Below are 9,493 nucleotides of genomic sequence, written 5' to 3' on the forward strand. Positions count from 1 at the left end.
TTTGATGATAGTGTCCACCGGATTCTCTTCTTTCATATGAACGGCCAATCTTGGAGCAGCATACACCCCCTACTTTCTTTCTTCTTTTTTTTTATCTGAAAATTATAATTATAATTATAATTATATTAGATCAAAGTGGATATGTACAAGTATATTTGGGAGACCAAGCTCCCATTCAAGATCAATCCAACCAAGTTCAAAATGCATTAAACCTGGGCATACTCACATACAGCAGGATGGATATTTGTTATACACCAACCTAGTGAGTTTGAATGACTTTAACAATAGCATTCGAATGGGTGACGACTGTTTCAAACTTCCTCTTGTTTTGAAAATGCCAAAGGCAGTGTACTGTTGTGACTAATCTGGCTGTCTTTACTATTGCTTGAATCCCAATGTCTTTGGCCTCTTTATAAAGTCATTTTAAGCTTGCCTTGGTTGTTGACATCCTTCGAGTTATTCCCAGCCAGTCCGTAATCTGGTTCCAAAAATTAGCAGACACACTGCAACTAAAGAACATATGGTCAATTGTTTCTAGTTCCATGCAATAGAAAACACAACCTTGGTCAAATCCCTCCCCACAATACTTATCACAAGTAAGCAGTTTCCCCACCGTAGCCAGCCACAAAATGAACGAATGTTTTGGGGGGCTGCTATTGTAGAGATCCGAATAATTATCGTTATTTAATAACAGAAGAGGGAAAAAAGAAGTAATAAGATCTCATCGACGAACAGGAATTTCGTCGATGAGAATACATAAGGGACTCGTCGACAGGGGCGTGTCTCGTCAACGAGAAGATACCGAGATGATGTTTTGGCGATTCTGAATTTCGTCGATGAGGGGTAAGCATTCATCGGCGAATTGCCTTTTTGACCTCGTCGATGAAGTGACGTGACTCATTTATGAGAGCTAGTGTATAAATAGGCCTAAATCTCATTTTTGGGCTGAAAATTGACGCACAAACCCTCTCTCTCTTCTCCATTCGTCCCTCCTTCCTTCTCTCTAAGATCTCGAGCCGGATTCTCGCCAATTCGACAATTTGAAGCCATCACGACGCTCTTAAGAAAGTTCTCTACAAACCTACTAGAGTAGATCGTCGGTGGAGCTACTTTGGAATTCATTCCTGATTTAAAGTAAGGTTTTTTATTCAAAATTTGGTCTTTCCATAGTTATAGAAAATGTTGTACACGAAAAAATACTGAAATTTAGTTCTGAGAGATGTTGATTTCAGGGTGTTGAATGGGGAACCCTGCGGGTGCAGGACGAGTATATTTTAGGGGGTTTCTTTTCGAAAATCAGGTAAAATAATAAACTAAAGCAGACACTTTTCCATGAAAATATTATTAAATTACTAGTAGATTTATGTTCAGAAAGCATGTATTACATTTGAGTATTATTGAGAAAATGTTTATTTGAGAAAGTACTGCTATTATATTGAAATATATATATTAGTATAAAATGCCAAAAAATATCATTTCAGTATAGAATATATGGTCATATTCAACATCGTGTGGCATGAATATTATTTTATGTGAAAATTATTATGTTAAGGCAATTTTACAGATAAAGTATGTTTTCAGAAAATATGGAATAATGCAGTACATTACGATTTTATAATATATGATAAATAACATGTTTATTCAGATCATTATCTATGAAATGTTCAGCGCAAGGCTGTGACTGATAGCCGGTGCAAGGCCGTGTATTATGTATGATTTCGACGCAATACTGTATTTATGAAATGTTCGACACAAGGTCGCAGATGTGAAAGTGATCTGCACAAAGCCGTATGTATTTATGTTATTAGAGAAAATGCTATCAATCTATTTACGTTAAACTATATATTATCATGTATTATATATATTATCAAAACTCGGATGATAGTTCAGTTCAGTTTTAGGAGCACGGTACCGTAGCTATACATATCAGATTATTATATTTCAAACTTGTGCTAATCACCCCTGCAAGTAGAAGGGGTGGGAGATGGATAGTCGATGTGGCTTTCAGTGTAGAGTTGTATATGTTCACCTAACAGTCCGAACCAGGGTGTGGCGGGCTCATCGTACTTACAGACATTTTTTACTCGACAGTGGTCTGCCAGCCATTGTTGAGTCCCGCCTTTGGGCTGCACAACCCGTCATAGGGGAGTAATACATGGCATCAGTTAGTTATACATCCTAGGTAAATTTTAATATTATTAGCTATACCAGACAGTTCATGAACAGTACGATTTATTAGAAATATGAAAGTATATGTTTATGTAGTTATTATATGATTAATGTTTTCTAATATGCAAAATATATTGTATATCTATAATAGCATTAAATATTCATGTTGTCACACAACTGTATTTAATTTATTTTCCCTTACTGAGAAGTGTCTCACCCCAACTTAAATAATTTTCAAGAAACCCAGGAAGACCGGCGGATCGAGACCGCCGTTGAGTTAGTTGTACTACCCCGCTAGGAGGGTAAGTTTTGAATTATGATCAGGAGATTTTTTATATGAGATCCTAGATATATTTTTGGATATTTTGGTGATTGTATATGAGTACAGTATTATTATGGATTGTAGTTAACTCTGGTATTATGCACTTTATGGTTTGACGAATGTAATTTAAATTTACTGCTACTTAGGTTTCCACTGTGTATGTCAAGTATATCCCCATTACTCACGAGTTCAAGTTGACTTTATTAAATATAATTAATTATATGGTAAGTTAAGCAGGTCATTACAGTTTGGTATCAGAGCCTAGGATATTAGGTTCTGTAAACTCCAGAATGCAGCAATAATAATACCAGAGTATAGGATAAAAGAATTTGAGATCTGGTTTTGTAGTCTAGATGCATGACTTCCGTGGTGATTTGTGTGATTTTTCTAAGATTACGATTTCAGGAAAGCCATGTTAAACTATCGTCAGGTTAGGTATCTAGATTGCAGGATTTAACCTTGAATTAAGTTCTGGAGTGATAAATTAGTTAAGGAAATATTATACTAGTTAGATGATATATTATGGAGATAGGGTCCTAAATTAAGTTTATTATCTTTTCAGGATGGACCCTGGAGGCAGTAGTGCCCATGCTAGTGGGAACGAGGGAGCTAGGCCCTCAAGCTCTGCGGGCGGTGATTCAGATGCAGTTTTACGTAGCATGGCATAGCAGGCTATGGTTGAATATGCTTGGAATTCGAGGGAGTTGGGTGGTTCGTCTGCAGGCCATGATAGCTCGATTGAAAAATTCATTAAGATGAATCATTCGGCTTTCTCAAGAGGAACTGATCCTGTTATTGCTAAGAACTGGGTGCAGGAGATTGAGAAAGTATTTGCAGTATTGCAGTGTACTGAGGAGTAGAGGGTGCTATTCGCCACATATAAGTTTATTAGAGAGGTCGAGAAATGGTGGACGGTAGTGAAACTCCTAGAACGGTAGAGGACAGAACCTATGGAGATGACATGGGAGCGATTTAAGGAGATATTATTTGGTAGGTATTTTCCAACCTCATCCAGGGAAGCTAAGATTGAGGATTTCATGAATCTGAAGCAGGGATAGCCGACGGTACAACAGTACGCGGCGAGATTCAATGAACTATCTTGCTTCGCCCCATACATTATTCTAGATGAGGGGAAAAAGGTGCGACATTTTGAAAGAGGTCTAAGGAGAGAAATATATAAGTAGGTGTCGATACTGAAGTTGCAAGATTTTGCTGAGTTGGTAGATAGGGCCACTATAGCAGAAATTGGAGAGCAGTTAGAGGATAAGGAGCAGAGACAGAGGAAGAGATCCACGCCGTCTGGTTCCCAGCAGGGGTCTAATCGTGGTTCGTGGAAAAGAGGTAGCTACTATAGAGGCAGAAGACTGAGAATCGTGGTTTTCAGGGTATACAGCCACTTCCAACTTACTCGACTTGTGGGAAGAGACACCCGGGGGAGTGTCGAGTCGGGCAAGGTATTTGCTACCGGTGTGGGGAGCCAGGACATGTGATGAGAGATTGTCAGGCTCAGATTGGTGTTGCTCTCGCTCCTAGACCTGCTTGGGGAGGCTATCAGGCGCCACGTGGAGACCAGTAGAGGAACATAGCTCCAACCATGGTTTTTACTCTGACGCCAGGTGATGCTGAGACAGCCGGCAATGTGGTGACAGGTATGGTTAGTATGTTTTCATTTAAAGTTATTACATTATTTGATTCAGGTGCCACACACTCGTTCGTGTCTTCGGGGTGTGCTAAATTATGTGGGGCAGACACACAATTATAAGATGTTGAATTGTTAGTGACTACACCGACTGGGTCAGTAGTGAGGTGTGGTAGGGTACACTGTGGCTGTCCAGTTGATGTTTAGGGGAGGATTCTATCTGCTGATTTAATAGTGCTAGACATGCATGGGTTTGATGTCATATTCGGCATGGATTGGCTAGCAGCTAACTTTGCTAGTATAGATTGTCGTTCGAGAGAAGTGATATTCAGACCTCCAGGAAGACCAAAATTCAGATTTATAGGGTCACGAGTGCAATCTCTACCTTAGATGGTTTCAACTATTTAGACAAGGAGACTACTTCAGAGTGGTTGTCAGGGATTTGTGGCCTTTGTGAAGGAAATGTCAGGGAATGAATTGAAACTTACTAGTACGCCAGTAGTGAAAGAATTTACATATGTGTTTTCAGATGAATTACCGAGTTTGCCACCTGATCGTAAGGTAGATTTTCCTATTGATCTACTTTCAGGTACAGCGCCAATTTCTAAAGCACCGTATCGAATTGCACCAGCAACGTTGACAAAATTAAAAGATCAATTACAAGATTTACTTGATAAGGGTTTTATACGATCTAGTGTATCCCCATGGGGAGCTTCAGTATTATTTGTGAAGAATAAAGACGGGTCTACGTGGATGTGTATAGAATATAGGGAGATTAATAAAGTGACAATCAAGAACAAGTATCCTTTATCTCATATAGATTATTTATTTGATCAGCTTCAGGGTACACAGGTATATTTTAAGATTGACCTCAGATCAGGCTACCATCAAGTAAAGGTAAGAGCAAAAGATGTAACGAAGATAGCTTTCAGGACCAGGTATAGACATTACGAGTTCTTTGTTATGTCGTTTGGTCTAACGAATGCTCCTGCAATATCTATGGATTTGATTAACTGGATCTTCCATCAATATTTAGATCAATTTGTTGTTATTTTTATTGATGATATACTGATCTATTCGAGGATCTATGAGGAGCATGAGATGCATTTGAGGTAAGTTTTGCAGACACTCAGAGAAAAGAAGTTGTACACCAAGTTCAGTAAATGTGAATTCTGGCTCGAGAGAGTTATGTTTTTAGGGTATGTTATCTCAGGGGATGGAATTTTGTGGATCCCAGTAAAATTGATGCGGTAGTAAATTGGGCTAGACCAAGGAACGTCTAGGAGATTAGGAGTTTCTTGGGGTTAGCTGGTTATTACCGTCATTTTGTTGAGAGATTTTCAGCTTTATCAAGGCCTCTAACACGACTAACTAGGAAGAACGTCTAATTTGAATGGGACGACATCTATGAGTAGAGTTTTCAAGAATTGAAGCAAAAGCTAGTCACAACACTAGTACTGATCATCCCGTCAGGGGGTGAGTGTTATGTTATATACAGTGATGCGTCCTTGAAGAGCTTGGTTATGTACTGATGTAGCATGATAGAGTGGTAGCGTATGCTTCCAAACAGTTAAAAGAATATGAAAAGAACTACCCTACCCATGATCTTGAATTAGCTGCAGTGGTACATGCATTGAAGATTTAGAGGCATTATCTGTATGGTGAGCGATGTGAAATTTTCTCCGACCATAAGAGTTTGAAGTACTTCTTCACTCAGAAGGAACTGAATATGAAATAGAGAAGGTGGTTGAAACTTATTAAATATTTTGATTGTACCATCAGTTATCACCTAGGAAAAGCAAATGTGGTAACTGATACGTTGAGCACGAAGTCTGCAAGACCAATGTTAGCAGCTATGGAAATCCAATATCCGATCATGATGGACCTGGAGAGACTCGGCATAGAGTTTCTAGAGAGTGATCCTCCTATACGTACCGCCAGTTTAGTGGTACAGCCTATTCTGTAGGAAAGAATTAAAACTACTCAAAAGGGAGACTCAGAATTAGCAAAGGTATTAGTCAGATTTCATAATGGACAGGGGGAGGAATTCTATTTGTCAGATGACGAAACTTTGCGATTCCGTTCCAGGTTATGTGTTCCTACCGATGCTAACATCAAGAAGACCATTTTAAAGAATGCTCACAGATCTTTGTATACAGTTCATCCCGGCAGTACAAAAATGTATAGGGATCTGCGAGAGTTTTACTGGTGGAGTGGCATGAAGAAGGAGATTGCCGAGTATGTAGTGCAGTGTCTAACATGCCAGCAGGTAAAAGCCGAGCACCAAAGGTCGACGGGTCAGTTACAGCCACTATTTATCCTAGAGTGGAAGTAGGATCATATATCCATGGACTTTGTTTCAGGGCTACTATCGGCGTCGCATGGCCAAAATGCGATTTGGGTGATTGTAGATTGGTTGACTAAGACCGCCCATTTCCTACCTATCAAGATCAACTATTCCCTTAACCATCTAGCAGAGATGTATGTTCAGGAAATAGTCCGTTCTCACGGAGTGCCTATGTCTATAGTGTTAGATCGAGACCCGTATTTTACGTCACGTTTCTGGAGGAATTTGTAGGAGGCTTTAGGGTCTCAATTTTCTTTTAGCACGACATTCCATCCTCAGTAAGATGGACAGACTGAGAAGATGATACATATATTAGAAGATATGCTTCGAGCATGCGTACTGGACTTTGGGGGGTAGTTGGACTCAGTTCACGCCGCTGGTAGAGTTCGTGTATAATAACAATTATAAGACCAGCATTGGTATGGCACCGTTTGAGGCACTGTACGGTAAGAGATGTCAATCTCCATTATATTGGGATGAGATGGGTGAGCGGCAAGTTTTGAAACCAAAACTAGTGCAGTAGACATATGATAAAGTTCGGCTCATCAGAGATAGAATCACTGCAGCTCAGAGGAGACAAAAGAGTTATGCCAATAATCATTGCAAAAAATTAGAATTTGATATTGGTGATCATGTATTTTTAAAGATAGTTCCATTAAAAGGGGTTATGAGGTTTGGAAGGAAGGATAGACTTAGCCCTAAGTTTATTAGTCCGTTTAAGATTCTAAAGAAAGTAGGGTCGGTTGCCTACAGGTTAGCTTTACCACCTGCGTTATTCAGGATGCATGACATATTCCATGTTTTCATGTTGAGGAAATATGTCTCAGACCCTTCTCATATAATCAGTTATGGTGAATTAGAGCTCAGTGATTCACTGGTCTATGAGGAGGTACCAGTACATATTCTGGATAGAAGGAAACAAGAATTGCACAATAAGAAAATTCCTTTAGTAAAGGTTCTATGGAGGAATCATGCAATAGAAAAGGCTTCTTGGGAGCTTGAGGAACAGATCAAACAGAAATACCCACAATTGTTCCAAGAAGTTCAAACATAACCAGGAAAATGTAAATAAATATATAGTATTCCTTTTGCAGGTACATGTAATGATTAGGTTAGTGAGTAGTATTTTACTTTTGATGGAATTTTATTTTATATATGTAATCTCTCAGAACTTGAAACATAATCACAGTATTCCTCTGCCATAAGTGAGGGTAAGTAATAAAACAAGTAAATTGTTTACCTTTAAGGGATGATGAGTTATATGAATAATAAATTTCGAGGACGAAATTTTATAAGGAGGGGAGAATGTAGAGACCCAAATAATTATCGTTATTTAATAACAAAAGAGGGAAAAAATAAGTAACAAGGTCTCGTTGACGAACAGGAATTTCGTCAACGAGAACACATGAGGGACTCATTAACGGGGACGTGTCTCGTCGACGAGAAGATACCGAGAGGGTGTTTTGGTGATTCTGAATTTCGTCAACGAGGGGTGAGAGTTCGTCAACGAATTGCCTTCTTGACCTCGTCGACGAAGTGACGTGACTCGTCAACAAGTGCCAATGTATAAATAGCCTAAATCTCATTTTTGTGCTGAAAATTGACGCACAAACCCTCTCTCTCTCCCCCATTCATCCCTCCTTCCTTCTCTCTAAGATCTCGGGCCGGATTCTCGCCAGTTCAACGATCTAAAGCCACCGCGACGCTCCTGGGAAAGTTTTCTACAAACCTACCGGAGTAGATCGTTGATGGAGTTACTTTGGAATTCATTCCTGATTTAAGGTAAGGCTTTTTATTCAAAATTTGGCCTTTCCATAGTTATAAGAAATGTTGTACATGAAGAAATACTGAAATTTAGTTCTGAGAGATGTTGATTTCAGGGTGTTGAACGGGGAACCCTACGGGTGCAAGACAAGTATATTTTATGGGGTTTCTTTTCGGAAATCAAGTAAAATAATAAACTAAAGCAGACACTTTTCCATGAAAATATTATTAAATTACTAGTAGATTTATGTTCAGAAAACATGTATTACATTTGAGTATTATTAAGAAAATGTTTATTTAGGTAAATAATGCTATAATATTGAAATGTATGTATTAGTATAAAATGCCAGAAAATATGATTTAAGTATAGAATATATGATCTTATTCAGCATCATGTGGCATAAATATTATTTTATGTGAAAAGTATTATATTAAGGCAATTTTACAGATAAAGTTTGTTTTCTGAAAATATGGAATAATGTAGTACATTACGATTTTATAATACATGATAAATAACATGTTTATTCAAATCATTATCTATGAAATATTCGGCGCAAGGCCGTGATTGATAGCCAGCACAAGGCTGTGATTGATAGCTGGCGTAAGGCCGTGTATTATGTATGATTTCGACGCAACGCCTTATTTATGAAATGTTCGGCGCAAGGTCGCAGATGTAAAAGTAATCAGCGCAAAGTTGTATGTATTTATGTTATTATAGAAAATGCTATCAATCTATTTATGTTAAATTGTATATTATCATGTATTATATATTATCATAACCCGGATGATAGTTTAGTTCAGTTTCAGGAGCACGGTACCGTAGCTATACAAATCAGATTATTATATTTCAGACTTGTGCTAACCGCCCCTGCAAGTAGAGGGAGTGGGAGATAGATAGTTGATATGACTTTTAGTGTAGAGTTGTAGACGTCCACCTGACAGTCCGGAGCAGGGTGTGGCAGGTCCATCGTACTTACAAACATTTTTGACTTGATAGTGGTCGGCCAGCCATTGTCGGGTCCCGCCATTAAGCTGCACAATTGTCATAGGGGGTAATATATGACATCAACTAACTATACATCCTAGGTAAATTTCAGTATTATTAGTTATACTAGACAGTTCATGAACCAGTACGATTTATTAGAAATATGAAAGTATATGTTTATGCAGTTATTATATGATTAATGTTTTTTAGTATACAAAATGTACTGTATATCTATAATAGCATTAAATATTCATGTTGCCACACTGT

This window comes from Malania oleifera, chromosome 11 (assembly GCF_029873635.1).
Source record: "Malania oleifera isolate guangnan ecotype guangnan chromosome 11, ASM2987363v1, whole genome shotgun sequence".
NCBI lineage: Eukaryota > Viridiplantae > Streptophyta > Magnoliopsida > Santalales > Ximeniaceae > Malania > Malania oleifera.